Here is a 20,827-nt window from a genome sequence, read left to right as displayed (position 1 = left end):
TTTGGGGGGACACAATTCAACACATACACATACTATATAGTTTACTTGTTTTATCAGAGTTACTGTTTTATTGTCTGTCTCTCCTCAGAGACTGTAAGCTCCACAAGGAACTTACCTTACCTCATTTTTGTTCACAGATGACCCCCAAGGGCTTGGAACAGCACTTGACAGCTGGTAGACACGCAATAGACCTTTTCTGACTAATACTGGCTATCATCACACAAATATGCTGTTCACTAACCAAGGCTCTAACTATCCAGCTACTAAGCAGTCTTCAGTCTCTTTCTAAAGAGTACCCTGAGCAGCTGAAGAAAGATTTGAGTTCCCTAGAGGCTACATTTTCCTTGAAAACTTATTCTGACTTACAACTCAGCCTCGTGAGTTTGGTTGGTGTCAATAACCTTGGGTGAGCTCATAAAATCAAATCCTTGCAAATGAAAGCCGTGGTCCTGACCCTGAACCCATGCTCCTCCTCGGACCTGAATGAGGAAAAGGGCTGTGGAGACGTGGAGATCTAGCCGGCTGACTGCGGGAGCCATTCTGGGGTGTTTGCAGGGGAAGGGCATGCTGGCGGCTGTGTTTTAGAGGATGCTTAGCCTGGCTGTGGTATGCGGTGTGTGGTGTAGGAAGGGTAGGGATGTGGAGACAGTATGGCGTCAATGAAACCCTTATCTCGAGGTAATAGAGGTGCTGAAACGACCAAATCAAATGACATTGCAAATGGAAAAAGTTAAGACAATTTAAGAAGTGGTCCTTGTACCATAATAGCAATAAAGGCATTTTTATGAGGTAGAATTGAACTTAAAGACAACAGGAAGTTAAGAAGGAAGACCATGTCTTTAATGGGTTAACGTGGAATGTTAGCCTGTTATTCCAGACGCTGCTGCTTCCGTCCTATTTCCTAACTGCTCTTCCGATTCCCTCAAGCGGACGGCAGCAGTGCAGGTGGTGTTATAGCATTTGTGCTTAGGCGTAAAAGGAGCAATCAGAGAGAACTTGTGGTTGCGTTGCATGTTCTTCATGGGTAGCTCTTAGTTCAGAGAAGCCCTCCACAGCTCTGCAGACCTGTTCAAATCAAAAACAAGGATCCACATTTGCAAACATCACAGCTTCACTGCACCGCCCACATCTGGCACAGTGTCTGCAATCTTTCCAAGAGCCCAGCTGACACACAACAAAGTTAGGTGGGACGGAATTGGGGTCTCAGATTCTCTGACCTCCCTATTGTATATGACATGGTTTAAAGAATAAGAATTTTCCCGAATGAAGTAAATTCATCTTGATTTGTGGAGTATTTGGACAATCACAAAAAACCGTGGTAGGCAATACTTATAAATTCTGCTGGGATTTTACAATATAAAAATCAGACATTGATGTCCACCCTATACAGCCCCCTCCCTCTGTGTACAACAATTGATTTCCAGTGGTTGAAATTAACACAATAGAGGGAACCTTTGTTTTCAATTCTGCTGATAAGAGAGACAATATATGTGACACCCTCATTCATTGACAGTTCTGTTTTCTTACATTCATTTCTTGAATCGTTAAATATAAGAGAAAATGATTTGTTCCATTGACTGGACGATGTGTCCATCTGACAGCCATGGTTTTTATACCAAAGTTATTAATTATGTCATTAGTGTAATTTACAGAATCGAAGACACCACTCAGGTTCTGACTGTATTGTTGCTTATGGTTTTTTTTTTTTAAATGAAAGCAGTTGTAGAAGAAATAAATCTTGTGACAACAATAATAAATGAAAAGGCCACTGGCTCACTTTGTAAATCACGATGAGCTATAGGAAACTGCCTCTGATTACTTAAGCGGTAAGCGCGCACTGGAAAGCTGGGTTTCTCAAAATGCCTGTTTTCATATTGTGAAATTCCTGGGATCATTGCTAATTGCAAGCACTTAAGAAAGATGACTTCCCACTGTTCATTTAAATTCCTCTCTCATCCTCGTAACCATTTCATTGCTTAAGGTTAATAATTTATATAGAGTGTGGTAAAGCCAGGCTTGATCTGGGTCTCCCCAAAGTCTCCCCTGAACTATGTGTTCACGTTGACTGGGGATACTGTGAGCTCATCTAATTCTCAGAAACTTTTCTCTCCCTTGGCGGTGACTGCCAAGAAATTAATTATGACAAGGAGGGAAGTAACTCTGCTCTATAGCCTGGCTCTGGCTGACTGCAAAACTCCAGTCTCAAAGTGAATGTCTGGGTGGGTGATGAGATTAAGTGATTCTTTGGAATTTTCTAGAAAAAGCTGTGATATCAATAGGTGCAATTTGTGGACCCTCTTTCCCCATTAGATCTGTCCAGGCCTTCACTGGCACTCCTCCTGTCGCTTTGAAAGCACTGAGCTGATTATGCGTAGTTTCCTGACATAGGACAGGTGTTCCAAATAGAGTCTCTTTTCTTTTTACCATGGGGTCAGGGCTGGATTCATGGATATGTGATTACCCTCTGCTTAGAAGGTCCTGGAACTTGGTCTAATGCTCTGCATTTGTTGTCTTGAAGTCTTAATACATTTTGAGCAAGGGCCATGCATTTTCATTTTGCACTGGGCTCCAAAATTATACAGAATGTCCTGAGTGCAGGGCTAGTGCGTGACATATGTTACATGTCAAAGTGAGCCGGGTAATTCTATAAGCACAGCTCATTCGGCACTCGTCAAAGTCTGAGTGTGGAATGACCACTTCCCTCATCATGTGAATTTCTTTTGTTTCCCATCTTTTCCTTTTTTTTTTTTCCAGAGGTGGAAAATTGCTCATGGTAGCACGATTCATGTTTTTGAGGCATGATGAAATGTTAAACTGAAGATTAATTTTGCTGATAGTGGATACAAACTCCTTAATTCTAGAACGAATAGAAATTTTTAAAGTTTTCTGTTAAGCAGTTTTGTTATCTATTTTATCATTATTAAAATCTGAAATAAATGTTAAAAAGTGAAATAGCTTTTTGCGTTTGGGACTCCTAGGAAACTATACCAAAAGAACCTATCCTTTTTTCAATAATATGAAATAAATATGGTACCTAGCCATTACATGGGTAAGAAAGCATCGTCTATGAAAAGATGCTCAATGTCAGTAATCATTAGGGAAACCCAAATGAAAGCCACAATGAGATATGACATCACATCTGTTAGCGTTAAAAAAAAAAACCCGAAAATAACAAATGTAAGGATGTGGAGAAACTGGAATCCTGGTGCATTGTTGGTGGGAGTGGAAAATGGTGCAGCCACTATGGAAAACAGTATGGAAGAGCCTCAAGAAATTAAAAATAGAATTAACATGTGTTCCAGCAATCCCACTTCAGGGTGTACGTCCAAAAGAATTGAAATCAGGAGCTTAAGGAGAGATTTACACACCTATGTTCACTGCAGCAGTATTCACAATAGCCAACAGGTGAAGACAACCTAAATGTCCATCAGTGGATGAATAGGTAAAGAAAATGTGGTGTATACACACAATGGAATGTTATTCAGCCATAAAAAGAAGGGAATCCTGCCATATGTTCCAGCATGGATGAACCTTGAGGACATTATGCCCGGGGAAGAGAGCCAGTCACAGAAGGACAACTACTGCGTGATTCCACATATAAGATGTATCTAAAGAAAACCTCACAAAAACAGAAAGTAGAATGGTGGCTGCTGGGGGCGGGGGACATGGGGAGTCACTGTTTCTTGAGTATAAAGTTTCAGTCATAAAAGACGGAAAAGTTCTAGAGATCTGCTGTACATTGTGCTTACAGTTAACAAAACTGTACTGAGTACTTAAAATTTTAAGAGGGTGGATCCCAAGTTAGGCGGGTTTTACCACAATTAAAAAAGTGAAAAAGGAAAGCATGGTTACTTCTTGTCACCAAGGGCCACATAAGTTGTGCCCGTTTGCCTGTTCTCTGGTTGTCCGTGGTACCCCCAGATGCCTCTGCTTCCTGAACGCCGTCCTCACCCACACACTCACTGAGGTAGCAGAGCTTACTCTAGTCTAGTTTTGGTTGGTCTCATTTTACTTTATCCAGAAGATAGAAGTTATATGCAGTTATATCCAAAAAGGGATGTGAGTTCCCCTTACCGGACATGCTCCCGTTGCTGGGAGGGGAAGTCCAGGATTTTTCTGCTGCTGGACGCAATGTGAGCTTTCTTTTAGCTTAACTGGTGATTGGAGGTGTCTGTGTTTACCTCTGACCTGCTTCCAACAACTAAGCGAGAAGGGGCAGATTTCCTGCTGTTCTCAACGTCAAGCCCTGTAGTTACCGTCCTCCTGGGACCTGGCTTTCAAGCTACCCTGTCTCCAAGTGTCTCCTGGACTGTGGGAGGTATCATGAAATGACTAAATTCAACAGATGGAGTTTATCACTTTGTTAAGATCTAAAATATCAGATGATGTTTAGAAATTGTTGCACACTGTGATTCATTTATATATCTATATATTCCCACTTCTATATTTTATAATGAAAATAATTTACATTTGGGGTTCTTAGTGTTGCTTATATGCATGGTAGGTGACAGAATGTGGCCCGGGACTTTGCCAGTCCCTGCATTCATACCATTTGCCACGTCACTTCCTATGACCCTTCCTTCATGACCTAGGGCTTGGCTGTGCGACTTACTTTGGACAATGGAAGATCAGCTGTTGTGATGCTGGCAGAAACTTGAAAAGCACCTTGCATTTTTGGACTTGCTCACTCTTGCCCTCTGTCATCTCCATGAGAAGGACATGCCTGGGCTAGCCTGCAGGTTGCTGAGCTGGACCAACCCGGATCCGCCAACAGTCAGCCATCCCCCAGACAGGTAAGCGAGCCCAATCCCAAACAGCAAGTCTAGGTACCAACCTGCAGCCAGGCCTCAGCTGAGTGCAGCCACATCAGTCTAACCTCATAGGCTCAGGGGCTGAATCAGTGTGTCTTGTGATAATCTAGTGAAGTGCTGTAAGTGTTCATCGTGTAGCATTATTATGGCAATGGGTAACTGATCTACCTGGTATCATGCCAGCAGGATGCACAGTTCCACTCAGGAGACCAGAAAGGACGTGTGGAATGATGCCCTAAAAATCCTCCTGTAAATGTAAGTCTGGCAGTGGGAGTGACTGCTACAACCAGGTGGGACAGAATCACCAGAAAAGAACTCCCCTCTCTCCCCCAAAAGTAGAAATATAGAATAAGTGAGAGAATTGTAGTTGAGAATTCAGGTAAGTGTAGTAACTGTGTCCTGTCGTCTTGGTAACTCCAGGATCTAACAGAGAACGTGGCACTAAGACGGAATGTTAGTGGAGTCTCATGGAACATTTACATCTCAATTCTGGTCTATGAAACCCAGAGTCACCTGGCCCCGCGTAGACATTTCCTGAAGCTTGTCAATTTTTTTTTTGGGGTGATGGCTGAAATAATTGGTCGTTGAAACTTACTTTAAAATCACTGATTCAGATTTGGTATAAGTTAGCTTTAAACTTCTCCCTGCTGAACAAACCCATTTTATGGACGTTCTGTGAAATAATAGTGCAACTGTTATTCCAGAGCAAGTATTTAAAACATTTTCAAGAACAAATGCTTTATCCACCCTTGCTTCCAAAACAGGCACATGTACCTATTTCTAACACTTGATGCCTCTGAGAATATTTCATTAATTCTAAATACAGTTGGCCCTCTGTATCCTCGGATTCAACTGGCTATGGATAGAAAATATTTGAAAAAAAATTTCCTGGAAGTTTCAAAAAGCAAAACTTGAACTTGCGGTGAGCCAGCAACGATTTACATAGTATTTACATTGCACAAGGTATTATAAGTAATCTAGAGATGATTTAAAGTATACAGAAATGTGTGCATAGATTATATGCAAATGCTACACCATTTTATATAGGGGACTTGAGCATCTGCTGATTTTGATATCCGTGGAGGTCCTGGAACCAACTCCCCTCAGATACTAAAGAACGACTGTATTAAAATACAATTTGTACCCCAAAATAGTTAACTTCATTCAAAAAATTGTTTAATCTTTAGAAAAAAAAATAACAAGGTCCGGTTTTATTTTCAGCATGTACTATTTGGAGGAGTTTTATTATACTTAGAAAAAAATTAACCACGGAACTCTTTTGCTCATTTTGAGAGTTTCTTCTTTAAGAGTTTTATTTAGAAATCTTAAATTTTCCAAAAAACACTATCCTGCCTTGTCCTGTCCCCAGGTAGGAGTGTTATTGGAGTGATCTTCGTATTATTTCTCCCCATCCCTTTGAAATCAGGCTTATTACAAAAATTGATTTTGCAAAGTGTTTAAAAACATCACATGAGATTACCTTCTCACCATTTCGTCCCCTCCTTGTCTTGTCATTTCTCATCCTTCTTGTAAGAAAGAAGCTGCCACAGAGGATTCTGAAATTGCAGTGTCCTGGCACATTCCAATAGGCCAGCACTGGACGAGGCTGTAACTGGCAATTTCTCTCACTGTACTTGAGGTAGTTGGATGAACTGCGGCTCCTAATTCCTGATTTGATCCATTCTGAGAGCGCCCTCTTTGTTTCTGGTGACTCCTGCTGCTTCTCCTTTGTGGCTCAATGATGACCCCAGGCTAACTCCATCTGTGAAAAGCCAAGTAGTAGATATTTTTGGCTTTGCGGGCCGTTTGGTCTCTGTCAGAGCTCAACTCTGCCACTTTAGCAGACTTGGATAATACGTAAACGAATGAACGAGCTTGTGTTCCAATAAAACTGCATGGACACTGGAATTTACATGTTATGTAATTTTTACATGTTACAAAATATTATATGTCTTTAAAAAAATTAAAAAATGTAAAACCTGTTCTTAGCTCACAGGCTGTACAAAAAGAAGGAGTGGGCTGGGTTTAGCCATGGGCATAATTTGTCGGCCCCCGATCTTAGGTTAACGGGGCTGATGGATCAAACTGAATGGGATGCCTCAATTAAGAGCACAGATGCTGAAGCCAGACAGCCTGAGTTTGAATCTCAGCTCTGCCTTTTACCATCAGCATGATCTTGAGTAAGTTTCTTTCTGTGACAATAAAGGAATATTAATAATCTGCTTCAACACTGCCATGAGAATTCAGTGTCTTAATGGAATGACATGCTTGACACTGAGGAAACACTATTTACATGGTAGCTGTTTCCTTTATCATGGTTACTCACCACAGTTGGAAATCCTGGTCTGTTCTGAAGTCTACAGAAGAACCAGGCTGACTCCATGGAATTGGAACTGTTGGCTCTAACTTGACCCACTTGCCTTATGTTGGGGAGTCTTGACTATTTCTGCCCTTGCTGTTGGTGTAACAGGTCACATCCAAGCTTCTCTAGGGGCATTCAGAGTTCAAATTCCCAAATAAAGCCACAGCATTTCCCCTTGACCTGCTTTTTATAAAGATCGTTTACAATAAAGGGAACCAATCTTAATATCTTCCCCCAAATCCTGTCACTTGATGAGGACAAAATAAATACCCTAACCAAAAATTTTAAATGTTGATCATTATTTTATAAAAGGAATCTTGATTATTTTTTTCCCCTCCAAACCTTTCCCCTCCAGGTAATATTAATAAGCATGTGGAAGATACTACTGGAAAATAAACACAGATAACTTACATCTAGTTGCTAAAATAATACACAGAATTTATTGTTCTCATGTGCTTTCCTTAATACTCAGAGGATGGTAGTATAAACTCAATTTAGATTATCATGTTTTTGGTACCAAGAGAAATGTTCATGGCATCTTTCTTGATCAGAGCACAATGTAGATACATTAAGTCTTTTTATCTGCCTTGGGCTTCTTCTTTACTAAAATTTTATCCATCAGTAAAGTGAAAATTAACATGGAAGAAACTTCGAAATCAGGCCACAAAGCCAGCACAGGCGTGCACAGGGCCCCACCACTGACTGCACTGCCCATGCCTGGATCACAGGCCTGAGACTAGGTGATGGGACCGCAGGCTATGTGTCATTTCTTGCCCTCTTTGCAAGAGGGCACTTCGCTGGGATGCTACTGAAGGCGGCCTCTCAGCATGTTGGGGAGAGAGAGACAGCGGAGCGATTCCAGAATGGTCGGGACTCTGCTTTGTCTCCTCCCCCAAGAAAAAAATAATTCACAACTGTCTGCTATTACTTAGCAACAATATAAACCCTAACACCCTGGCGTGTCGTGACTCTGTGTGACAAACGCTACCCTGAACAAGCAAAGCCTAAGATGCTCCTGCCCTGAGCTGAAGCAGTGACAAGTGAGCTGATTTCAAAGGCAGCTGCTTTAGGGCCGCGCTTCTCTCTCTGCGGCTGACTTAGCATCGGAAAGGTAGATCGAGTTGCGGTCAAAGCCCAAGATATAAGAGAAGCTGTTTTAAATCATTATTATTTATAGGGAGGGAAATATGCTCAGTTTATATAAATTATGTTAAATTAGTATCACATGCTAACAATTAGGCTTTCAATAATAGTACTTTAAGTCTTTAGTAAGTCTTAAACCAATAATTTATGTTACATAATGCCAAGTGGCAAAATTCTTCTATTAATGAATCGGCAATGAGTTAAGGAAATAGTATCATGGTTTACTGTATATTCAGCAACATACACTTCATTCATGGGTATACAGTTCATTTACGGATAAATTTATACCCCAAAGTGCTTTCTTGGTTCATAAAACTGTTAGCAAATCAAAACAATGAACCAACAAAAATCACCTCCCCAATCCAAAATAATGAGGCTTTAAAAATATACGCCCATGATTTAAGCATGACTAATTTTGTTTCAGTATTTGAATACGGAAAAACACATCTGGGAAAGTCTGCAGCCAAGATGTAAACTCAGCACAAGAAAAATAAAGAGCAGGGATGACTTTTCAGGGCCCTGTTTAAACTGAAGGACTTGGGTTTCCCTGCTTCAGAATAGGTAGTTTAACTTCCTGGGTAGCCTGGAAAATTATTGCTTCTGTTAAATATGTTTTCTGAATGTCAAAATACCAGATTACCAGATAAGATTTTATTAGCATGGGCACTAATTCTAAATCTTATTAAACTTCTACTATTACCTATGAAACTTGTTCAAGACTGGGAAAAAAATTTAAAAGGAGAATTATAACAATCACTCAGCCACTTGAAAAGACTAATTGTTAAATGCAGATAACCAAGGAAAAATTATTTTGTTTGTTCCAAATTATCTGGGCAAGTACCTTCATTATCTGCCTCTGGGTGCCAGCGCGACGTCTGTCGGCAGGTGATTGTAAATCCCAGGTTTTATGAAAGGTAACTCTAGGAGACAGACCTGAGTACCAGGAAAGGTAAATTCTGGGACCAGAATTTATGGGAGTGGTGATTGGGGGATGGACTTCATTGACTTCCTGGCGCAAGGGGATCTCACCCCACACCTTTTTGGAGAAGGGAAGAATTGAAATTACTTTGAGGGCATTAACTAATGTCTTTTCAGATGGAAGGTATCCTCTCACCTCTGAATGTGCACTTGTACCTCCAACTCCAAGGTTAACATTTAACATGGGTGCTACTGTACTGCCCAAAACCATTTGTCACATCTACACAATGTGAAATACCATTACGGCTGGGATGGGGCGTTGAGCAGATTTCAGCGTCTTGGTATTGCTAAACCGCTGGTTTGACCGACTCATCGATGAATTCTGGACCCAGCTGACCTTATTTTGGGTTAGCTCAGCTGGCAAAGGGTGGACATGGAGGTCTGTCGACAGAGTTATCGGAAGAAGAGTCAGGCTCTGGACACAGGTAAGGATGAGCCAGGCTTCAGCCCTGCAAAGCACTTCTGCTTCTTCCTCTGCTGTTTCACAAATCTCTCCCAGCAGGGAACTGCAGAGCACACACAAAAGAAAAAAAGGAACAGAAACAAACCCGCTTCTGTCATCTCTGTTGATTTTTCACTTAGTAGACTTCTTTATGGATTAAAAAACTTTTTCTCTGCTTCTTGTAAAGCAGTGTTCATTGGAGCTTAGCCAATAGATGGTATCACCCCTTCCAGAGTCTATGCCATGGGCGGCCTATGGAAGCATATCTGCTCAAGGCATTCATGCAAATTATTACTTACTGCCCTATATGCTCATAAATTAATAGCTTCTCTGTGGATGAAAAACAGAAATTAGACAACCATTAAGGTTGAACAATGTTTAAAGAATATTAAATATTAATGTATGAAATGAAAAAATATTGCGAGTGATATCAGTAGATATGCCAAAAGCATAACAAGCCAAACCTAAGAATGCAAATAATAAAAACATGTTTTCAGCCTGATATTCTGGATGGTTTAGTATTCAAATTAAAGCTGATTTTTTTTCCCTTTCAGTAAAAACAAAACAAAGTATTTATTGCTGTTGTCATATTGTGTGAGGGTTCATTTTCATACTCAGAGCAAAAACAAATTTAGGGAGAATAAACTAATAGCAGGGTCTGGGTTATTTTGGTCATTGCACTTGAGAGGAATTTTCTTTGCAATATTAAAAATGTATACCACGAATATTTAGAAAAAGCAGTTTTTGTCAGTCTGCAATTTTTTTTTCTGAATCCCAGATTTAGTAAATAATTGTCAAGTTGGCCTGTGCATCCTGAGGACCTTGTCTGCCAGATGCTGTGAAATTGGAATAGAAATTGGCGGAAGACTCTTCCAGGTGAAAGAAGGACCGAACCGTTGCTCTTTGGGTAACTGGGCATGGTTCCTGGTCTTTGGCAATAAGAAATTTAGGAGAAAAGTTTTCTTGACTAGATGCCCACACTTAAAATCCACTGGGTTTCCATTTGACAGATTTAACATCCGGGGGATTGATCCTACACAAGCAAAAGCCAAAAAGAGCTCTAGCGCTGGTCCCCGCCCCTCCTTGGAACCAGTTGTGAGGTCTCAGGCAGGGGGGCCTCGCTGGACCCCTTCCTCATTCATTACATGGGGCTTAATAATGCAAACCCTGCGCACTTCACAGAGGTACTGAGTTTGGTTGGCCAAATAATATAAAACCCAAACAAGCATTGTTATACATTCAGTCCTTCAGTATTTTATTCGTGGAGACTCATGGCAGGCACTCAGCCAGTCACTGGAGGTCCAAAAATGAATCATTAAAAAATGAGAGCAAACATGTTTCTATCACACAGATACTGCATTTTATCCTCACGATGACCTCATGCAGTAGGTTCCTCAAATTAGCCCTTTTTACAGATGATGAAACTGAAGTACAGAGAGGTTAAGCAACTTGTCCAAGGTCACACACCTAGTTAGTGGCAGAGCTGGGACATGAACCCAGACAGCTAGTTAGTGGCAAAGTCTGGTACACAGAACCCGTCTCATTTTTCCAGACCCTCAGGATCTCACGGCAGAGCCAGACTGCTGTGAAACAGCATGGGTTGCAGGAGGGGTGCTGTCCCCAGGCCTCCGTGTGGGACCCGCAGGGAGGGTGCCTAACCCAGCTTGGAACGCACATGAGTGTGTGTGCTGCCCTGGTGACTGTCTGGGGGAAGGCTTCCTAAAATGAGAGCTTAGCTGAGTCTTAAAGGATGGGCAGGATGGATAGGGAGGCATTTTTGGCTGAGATTACAAGAGCAAGGCACAAAGGCTGGAGTGAGTATGGGATGTGCAGGGCCACGAAGCTGTGGTCATGCAGGGGGTGATGACAGACGATGCTGGAGGTGCGGGTGGGCCCAGATGTCAGGGGACCCTGCATGTCAGGCTCAGGAGACACAAAGGGAGTCTAATGCAAGAGCACAATGATGGAGATGAATGGTCAGGTCAGGCTGTGGAAAGTCTAAGTACGGGACGAGTGATCGGTAAGGACGGATCCTTCAAGCCCGTGCTCGTCAAATTCTAATGTGCAAAAGACTCATCCAGGGCACTTGTGAAAATGCAGTTCTGATCCGGGAGATGGGAAGTGGCCACTGACACTGTACATTTTTAACAAGCTCCCAGGTGATGCCCACACTGTGGTCCTGGACCGTACTTTGAGTAGCAGGGCCATGATGCAGTGTACCCAGCCTGGAAAGGTAGTTCTTTGTTCTCTAGTTCTCTAAGAAACTCTTTGGAGCGAACTCCAGAGAACAGGTGTGAACTGGTGCCTCTCGGGGTTGCTGCAGAAGATGTGGCAAAGTACCTTCCCGGCTGATAACTGGCCTGGTACGATTAAGGCTGCTAATAATCCTTATTCTTGAGAAAAACGCAGGTCGCCCCCTCCCAGGTGTTTGGGTTCCTCCATCCCTCAAGACTGTTCCAGGAAAGTAGGATTAAGGGATTAAGGAGGTCCGTGCAGAGGAGGGAAAGCCTATGACATTGATTCCAGGCCCCTTTGCAACTTTGGGTATTTGCGTCATTTACTAGGTCACACTGTCCCCAAATTGCCGTATTGTGTGCACGTCCTCGGAAAATTCAAGGGAATGAAAATCACCTAAGCTTTGAAACATTCATAGCATCTTTTTCGGTAAATTGAGGTCCACCTAGCAGGAACCTGAAAGGAGAGCCGGAAAACCCCACCGTTGAGCTTCAGTGAGCCTGCTTTTGAGGGAGGGCGGCTCTCCATGATTTGTGGGAGATGCAGTTTGTGTTTCTCAGGGCACCTCTGGAGCGTCACGCCATCATGGGTCTTAGGGGGTCACAGCTTTCAAGCCTGCTCTGGGAACTCGACACCTTTGAAGAACGGGGTACCCAGAGAGAAGGAACCAGAGGCCTCGTGGATGCAGGGATCACACTGAATTCTGCCAGATGTTCTCCTTTAATCTGTCACCAAGAAAACTGGGGGGATGGCTGAAATTAGTTTCAGTGATCCCTGAACAAAGAGCTGGCCTGAAACCAAGGAAGAAAAGAAGAGAAACCCCAATTCAAGTTCCATACTAAATAAACTTTCCTAAGAGGTGAAATGAAGTGTGGTAGCAGCCGGCACAGTGACAGTCAACATCCTAAAAATGCCGTGGAAGTCGTTACTCCAGGATTTAGCTCCGTGGACAAACTGACTTTCCCAGCTGCCCTGAGCATTCCTTTCCCTCCCACCCAGGCAATTCCGTATGACCTCGGGCATCGGGGAGGCCCCAGAAGGCTAAGTTCCAGTCATTCTTCAATATGTTCTTCTTTGCAACTCTCCCTCGATTCCAGATGAAAAGTTCATGCTATAGATAGATTTTCCATCGTGCAAAGATCAAATATGCATTCTAGAAACTTTGCGGAAAATATCCAAGTGGACAGACAGTATCAACTTAAAAAAACTTTTTTTGTTTCTAGGATTTTTTTTTAGTCTTCAGTTGTTGACATTTTGGGAACATGGAAAATTACAGGAAGAAAAAAGAAGAAGAAGAGGCATCTGTTGCCTAAAGGCAGAACCGATTTGGGGCAACTCACACTCCGGTCTCTCCGCATGGAATCTATATGGCACCCTTCATATCCTAAGTGCTTCCTAAGCAATGGTGAACAGGACGCTAAAGAAGAGAAGAGTTAGCAAGTAGATTCAGGAAATCATCTCGGGGTAGGGAGGCTGTTATTATACAAATAAAATAGATCAGTAGGTAGAATTTAGCCTTTGCAATTCAAACCCAGTGCTTGTTTTCAAATTCCTGTCGAGTGTTTATTTTCTTTCCTTGGATAAGGTGCTCTTTTATAGCTCTTCTTTTCTTGCTTTGTGTATGAGATAAAAGCATTGGAAAAAAAAATGGCATCGCATACTTGAACTTGGTATGCCTTGCTAGTACCTGCTCTAGCTCAGCGTGCAGGGAGGAACAGTCTAGCCCAGCTTACACGCTTGTCTGTGAATTTACTAATTATTTTGCTCAACCAGTGATTTAATTCTACTTGGGTAGAAAATCTGGTTACGCTAAATGCAATGTGCCACACTGAAAACCCTATATTTCTTTTTGTATTTATTTCAGTCAATGGGACTGGTTCCTGTAGCTCCCAGATTTTTGGTTTTTTTTTAATTCTTTTGGTGGGGATACAATTAGGTTTTTATTTGTTTATTTTAATGGAGGTACTGGGGATTGAACCCAGGACCTTGTGCATGCTAGGCATGGGCTTTACCAAGTTACTAGATAGATGTAAAATTCATGGATATGGCTTGACCCATGGGGATTTAGAATTCCCTCAGCCTGCCCCACATTGAAAAAGTAATTTGCTACTTTTATAAACGTCCCTGATTCTTCTACTCAATAAAAATTCATCAACAGATATTAACTGACCACCACATAGCACCCAAAGACACCAAATATTATAGTAGCTAGAATCTCACTGAGTTTGTGTTCTATTAACACAATTTAACCCCAGAGGGAGAAGATAAAAAGAAAAAGGAACAGAGAAAATTCACTTAGAGAAAGCAAAATATGGAAGTATTTTAAATTGGGTTCCTTGGGAAGAGACTCTGGGATGGAGAGCTGTGTCACCCAAGTTACTTGGGGAGATATGTCTGCAAAGAGGTGAGGGAGGCAGGATTAGGCTGAAGAGAAGCAGACGCCCAGGGTGGTGGCAGATGAGGCCTCAGCCAGTCTTTCAGGGAACTCTGGAGCGGGGATGGCCCTTCTGAGTGTTTAACACTGAGGCAAGGGGTCTGGCTTTCGTCGGTATCCCTTATCAACTACTCACTTTCTGTGAAAAGCCCCGGAGACGGGGCACTTGTTCTTGTAATCTAGTGCTGTGCAAAAAACTACTCTAAAATGTCATAAGTTAAAACAATGAATATTCTGTCTTACAAACTGATGGGTCAGGAATCCAGGCACGGCTTAGCTGGCTGATGCTTCCAATCTGCATCTGATTGACAGGGGATACGTGGTGGTACTGAGCCGGCAAATGAGCTGGTCTGGAGGGGCTAAGACAACTTCACATACATGCCTGGTTCCTTGGTGGGGATGACTGCAAAGCTAGACCCATCTAGGACTGTCAGACTGGATCACCGACGTGGGGTTCTCCAGCATGCTGGTCTCAGAGTCGTTGGGCTTCCTACATAGTAGCTCAGGGCTCTGAAAAGTCTTTCAAATGACAGACAGTGAACGTTACTAGTCTCTTTTGTCTTGGGTCCAGAAGCTGGCAGAACATTACTTCCACGGAATCCTATCAATCAAAGCAATCACAGAGCCTGACCAGAATTTAAGGTGATTGAATGGATGGGATTCAACTGTACTCTCAATGGGAGGCATGAGCAAGAATTTGCTGCCATCTTTAACTCTACCACAGGGCACAATGTTAGGTGAGGCAGTTCCCTATGGCGTTGGGGGGCCTTAGTGGGGGATGCCACTGTACACCACCAGCAGCTGATTTTCCGAGGAGCTGAGGGTTGCATGTGCCAGTTCTGAAGAGGAGACTCTGTGATGAACCACAGTGTCCACTACAGGAACAATGATACATATTCCTCAGAATTAGCCCCAATGGACAGTTAACGTTGAAGTGTATCCTGAGGAAGAGAATGGACTGACAAAAGGTTTGTCTGAGCAATTACCCTGGTGTCCTTCCATGGGTGGGGTGGGGGGTGCTTGAAAGTCTAGAGTGAAGAGCAGGTGGCTAGCCGCCCAGAAGTTGGCAGAGTTATCACCAAGAACACAGGTTTGCCCTTCAAGTTTACCGATTTGGTGATGGACAGAAGTCTGTTGAATGAATCTCAATGGAATTTGTGCTTTGATTTGTAAGATTCTTGGGGGAAAAAAGGAAAAAATGCATTTTGGGTCTCTCTGTCCTTAGGAAGGTTTATTTCAGGTTTTTAAATCCCAGAAGGGTAGAGCCGTGAGACACTGACGACCATTCAGCCCCATTTCCATTTGCAGAAGAGAAAAGAACATCTAGAGAGTGAGACACACGGCCTAAGCTCGTACAGCTGATTGATGCAAAGCAAGGGGCAGAATCCGATCTCCTGACTTCCCGTCCAGTTCGCTTTCTTACCCCAAGTCAGTTTTCAAACAGGAATTCCTCTGATTGACATTGGTGTGGTCTCCAAGGTGCTTCAGGAACCTGGGCCAGGCTTGGTCCACGATATAAAATTTCTCTTCTCCAACTTTTGATTGCAGGCATCAAACATTCATAAGGGTGCTGCTATTCTAAAAATTTTGAAAATCATTCCTCTTGGAAAGAGGACAAACTTTTGTGTGTTTCTTATTTTTTTAGAAGTCTGTGTATCCAGATAACAGCACTTAATGAAAAGATTAGAATTTCTTTTTATATTTCCTTTGATTCCATCCAGTCCAATGGACTCTTTGAGCCTGTTAAGTACATGCTACTTGCTCATACGATTAAAAAGCTGAGCTGACACAACTGCCTGCTCTCAGAGAACTTACCCTCTAATCACACAGTTATATGAGGTCAGCCTTCCAAAGGTCCTCCAAGCTCACAGAGAGTGGGGAGCTGCTGCAGGTTTCAGACCGTGGAAGTATTAGGATTAATGCTCTTTTTAGGAAGCTACTAGAAGCTGTTTCAATGGTCCAGATGAGCACAAAGAGCCTGAAGCCCTGGGGCTAGGAAGGAGGGGGCAGCTTTACTAGGATGTCAAAAGTTTAATGGGAAGAGACCTAGCTGTAGTTATAGTTTAATCACTCAGTGGGACGCGCCAGGGCTGACCCATTTATAAGCAAGATTGCAAAGGTAGGGCTGCAGCCCACGGTCCCGTGACTCCTGCCGTCTCTAGGTCCCACCTTAGGTTTAGTGAAGTGGTTGTCTAGCAGATCCCTAATCAACAGGCTCACTTTTCAGTGACAAATGAAAACACAGATACAAATTAATGGGCAAAGAAGAGCCCCATTTATCTGTTTGTGTTGCTTGACAAACGACCGAGCAGTAGCATCCCAGTGAGCTTCAATCATCCCATTTTCCCTTTTCCTTTTTTCTCATTATAGTCATTACTGGTCACAAAAGGCTGCTCACAAAACAGCTAGTGATTATAATTTAATGTGTCCTTTCTGAAACCTGCAGGGAAATTAAAGCAGGGAGCTACCTTGGGGTGGGGGAGGAATGGGTCAGGGAGATGGGGTGGGCACATCTGAGGCCATAGCTATAAGGGCTAATTGTCCAGCACCTCCCAGCTGTCTGACCAGGGCTGACCTCAGACAGCTTGGGAAAGCCGAGGTCACTCCCGCAGTTTGAGAGTCCAGTTATGGTGATGCGGGAGCCAGGGGGTCCCCGCTGGAGTCCCTGCTCAGTCTGAGCAGTCTGGTGTTAGTTATTCCAGGGGAACCCCAGAAATGATCCTTGATGTCGTCCAGCATCCAAAGTCAGCTCTGGACCAGGCTTCCTGTGGTCTGTCGGCTTCTGCTCAGGGGAAGCCACACAAGAGCAGTGAAAGCATTTTTCCACTGTCATTAGCATGCGACCTCGCAAAGCACCAAGAATTCAATTTAGAACAAATTCTCTCTCTCGATCCATCACTCTCTACTCCTCCCTCCATCACTGCCCTCACAAGTAACTTAAGGTCAGATCCAAATGACTTGATAATAAAAACCAAAATCATTGAAATGAGAGAGAGAGAGACTCATTTAGCATCTGAAATAAACGCTCTTCTGATTACAGTCATCAATGAGAGATACAGATTTTGGCCAACACCCCAAACCTGCACTCTGCTGTACGATACCTACTGGCCACATGTGGCTATTTAAATGTAAATTAATTTAAGTTAAATTAAATTTGAAGCTCCTTTCTTCACTCACACTCACCAGTATCAAGTACCGAAATGGTCACAAGTGGCTAGTGGCTATCATCTTGGACGGTGCAAACCTCGGTGCATAAAATGTAGTAAAATAAGAAGCTGTGAGTTTTGAGTATTTATTACTTTGTTATTTTTGATATATTATTTTTGATATAATACTTAATGGTAAATTTACACGATTTAATTTTTAAATAGTGACAGTGCTTAACACCCAGCCCACAAAATTCCTAAAAATGAAGGCATGGACCCCAAAGCCAGCTCCTGCACTCCACTGGAACATTTCCATCATCGCAGAAAGTTCTATTGAACAGTGATGCCCCAAATAACGTACCAAGTTACCAGTGTGGTGATAGAAGTATTCAGAATGAGGATAAGACACACCCTATCCCTGAATTGATAGCAAGGATAAAAGACTTTGAGGATCATAATCTCTCCATCAGTCCTTCCCTTTCTCAGACCTAAACCAAATTCCCTGCCCCTTCTTTGCAGGAGGGCCGCACACTTAATTGTTTTAGGGTATCCTCATCCTCTGAGATGCTTTGCAACAAATGCTCGCCTCCATTGTCTGACACACTCCATAAACCTCTTATTCCCTCATTTCCTCTCTTACTGACTGTAAACCTGTTTCTTTTTTTTTTTTTTCTAACTTCATCATCACAGTAAGGCCCGAGGCCCGTGATTAACCAAGTCACCTTTCCAATTCACCAGCATCCCTGGCGTTTTGCATAGAATTCAGGACAATGCTGCAGGCTGAAACATCCCCAGAAATTTATACAACACTGTAATGTTCTTCGGATTCCCCAGGCATTCTTCCCTTGATTGGAGCCTGGGATCCGTTTGCTTTCTCCAGATACCAGAGCTTTTTCGCCTGGGTCAGAGAATTCAGAATGAGGTTTGTTTCAGAATAGAAAAAGCGCACAGAAGTCTCTTTCTTGTTGGCAAATCCAAGACAGAAGCTTCTTTTCTTTTCTGTAAGAAGGATATGCTCAAGAGAATACTCCCAGGAGGTAATGCCAGTGACTTTCGTTTTTATTTTGGCTCAAACTAGCAAATGACATTTAGCTCGGGAGATGAGTGCTTCCAGGAGTAGGGCCAGGGCAGGGGTTGGTGGTTCTAGAGTGAAACTTCATAACGCTCGCGGTGCAGCAGAAAACTCCAAGGAAATTTTAGAAAACACCAGAGCCCTAGCCCCACTCTCAGAAAGTCTGATTCAGTTAGTCTGGCCCTACATCAGCATTTTTAAAAAAATTATTTTAGATTGTGGTAAAATACACATAAAATAAAATTACCTTATTAGCCATTTTTATATGTGCAAGTTAGTGGCATTAAATACATTCACGTTGTTGTAAAACTATCACCACCATCCACCTCCAGACTTCACCTCACAGAATTGAGCCTCTAGACCCATTAAACAACTCCACTTTCATCTCTCCACCCTGCCAGGGGCTGTTGCTATGCATCAAACTACTCTAGGACCTCGTGTAAGTGGAATCATACAGTATTTGCCTTTTTGTGACTGGCTTATTTAACTTAGCATATTGTCATCAAGGTTCATCCATGTGATAGCATGTGTCAGAATTTCTTCCTTTTTAAAGGCTGAATAATATTCCAACATTCGTGCCTACCATATTTGCTTATCCATTCACCTACTGATGGACACTTAGGTTGCTTCCACCTTCTGGCAATCGTGAGTAATGCTGCTATGGACATGCGCGTGCAAGTATCTGAATTGCTCCTACTTTCACTTCTTTTGGGTATACGTCTCCAAGCGGAATTGCTGAATCATATGGTAATGCTATGTTTAATTTTGGGGGGAGCCATCCTACTGTCTTCCACAGCAGCTGCACCATTTGACATTCTCACCAACAGTGCACAAGGGTTCCAATTTCTTCGCATCTTCTCCCACACTTGTTATTCTGGTGTTTCTTTTTTCTAAATAGTAGCCAACCTAATGGGTGTAAGGTGCTGTCTCATTGTGGTTTTCAAGCATCAGTAGTTTTAAAAAGCTCCTCAGGTGATTCTAATTTGCAAACAAATGAGAGCCATAGCTTGAGGGAATCTATGGGCAAAGTAGGCAAGGATATCTAGACTACCATGGTGGACGAATTCCATCCTCTAGAGGAAGCAAAGGAAGGAGACGTGGCTTTGGCATCAGACAGTTCTACATGAACTTTGGGCAAATCACTTGGCTCCCCTTACCTCTTTCCCTGTTCATGAAGGGTGCTGAGGAAACTGTCTTTGACAGCTGTTGTAATTATTACTTGGCATATAATTGTCATGGGAGGTTAGAGTTTTTAGAGATGCAGACCATCACATCTCATCTCTGAAACTGAGAGATGAGGAAACTGAGCCCTAACAAGGACACGGGATTTTCCTGAAGGTTTTTCTTGATTTGTCAGCTCCTAAATTAAAACCCAGGATCTGCTGACACTTCTGTTTGTGCTGAACAGTCCTCTTATCCGTGACTCCCTGGAGGAATAAGAGGGTAGAAGAGGAAAACACACCCCCCATTTCATCTTTACGGAGACATCAATGACTAAGAATTGGTTAAGTATGACCACCTGCTCAAGATGATGTTTAAATTAAAGCTAAAAGCATTCAAGACAAGTCCAATAATGGACTGCCAATCTTCAGCCTGCAGGCAGAAGGTGGGGAAGACTGTTCAACCTGGGAAAAAAAAACATAATCTTCTTTACCATTATTCTTCACATCAATAATAATAATGCCATCTTATTTATCTATATTGCTATCTCTCTCTCTTCTTTTTTACAATGATAGTTTTGTGACTTTATTGTTTTTGTTTATTTGTTTGTTTCTGTTTTTGGTTGGGGAAAGGGGAGGTAATTAGGTTTATTTTTAAGTTTTTTTTAGTGGAGGCACTAGGGATTGAACCCTAGACCTCATGCACGTGAGGCACGCACTCTACCACTGAGCTATACCCTCCCCTCTGTTTTTTCTTTTTCAAAGCACTCCTATAAATATGTTCTCATTGGATGCTTGTGACATTCCTGAGAAGCAGTGCATAGAAAGAATTCACCCCATTCTACAGACTAGCACCACACGGTAGAGGAAGGCTTACTTTCACTTATGCAGTGAAAAGGTAGTATTGCAACTTTCAAGGGTGAGAAATTTCCCGTCTTTTTAAGCGATGTCTTAGTCAGCATAGAATGCTTTCATTTTAAACAATTTTTAACTTGCCAAGTTGTGTTTCAAAACCAAACTTTCTGTTTCACTGTCTCACACGGA

The 20,827-nt window shown here is 42.4% G+C and overlaps 1 long non-coding RNA gene and 1 other non-coding gene across 2 annotated transcripts; both read right to left on the bottom strand.

The window, feature by feature from the left end:
- Positions 1–818: 818 nt before the first annotated feature.
- On the bottom strand, positions 819–5,205 carry LOC140685545 (uncharacterized). The gene is made up of 2 exons (XR_012058805.1): positions 4,835–5,205; positions 819–1,065 (listed from the first exon to the last, which is right to left on the bottom strand). It is a non-coding gene; the product is annotated as an uncharacterized lncRNA (long non-coding RNA).
- Positions 5,206–20,452: 15,247 nt separating this feature from the next.
- TRNAV-CAC (transfer RNA valine (anticodon CAC)) lies at positions 20,453–20,525 on the bottom strand. Its single transcript has one exon. It is a non-coding gene; the product is annotated as a tRNA-Val (tRNA).
- Between the last annotated feature and the right edge of the window lie 302 nt (positions 20,526–20,827).

The sequence above is a fragment of the Vicugna pacos genome, chromosome 14 (assembly GCF_048564905.1).
Source record: "Vicugna pacos chromosome 14, VicPac4, whole genome shotgun sequence".
In the NCBI taxonomy this organism is placed as follows: Eukaryota; Metazoa; Chordata; class Mammalia; order Artiodactyla; family Camelidae; genus Vicugna; species Vicugna pacos.
Note: the sequence above shows the minus strand (reverse complement) of the source record. Positions and strands in the feature narration are given on the sequence as shown.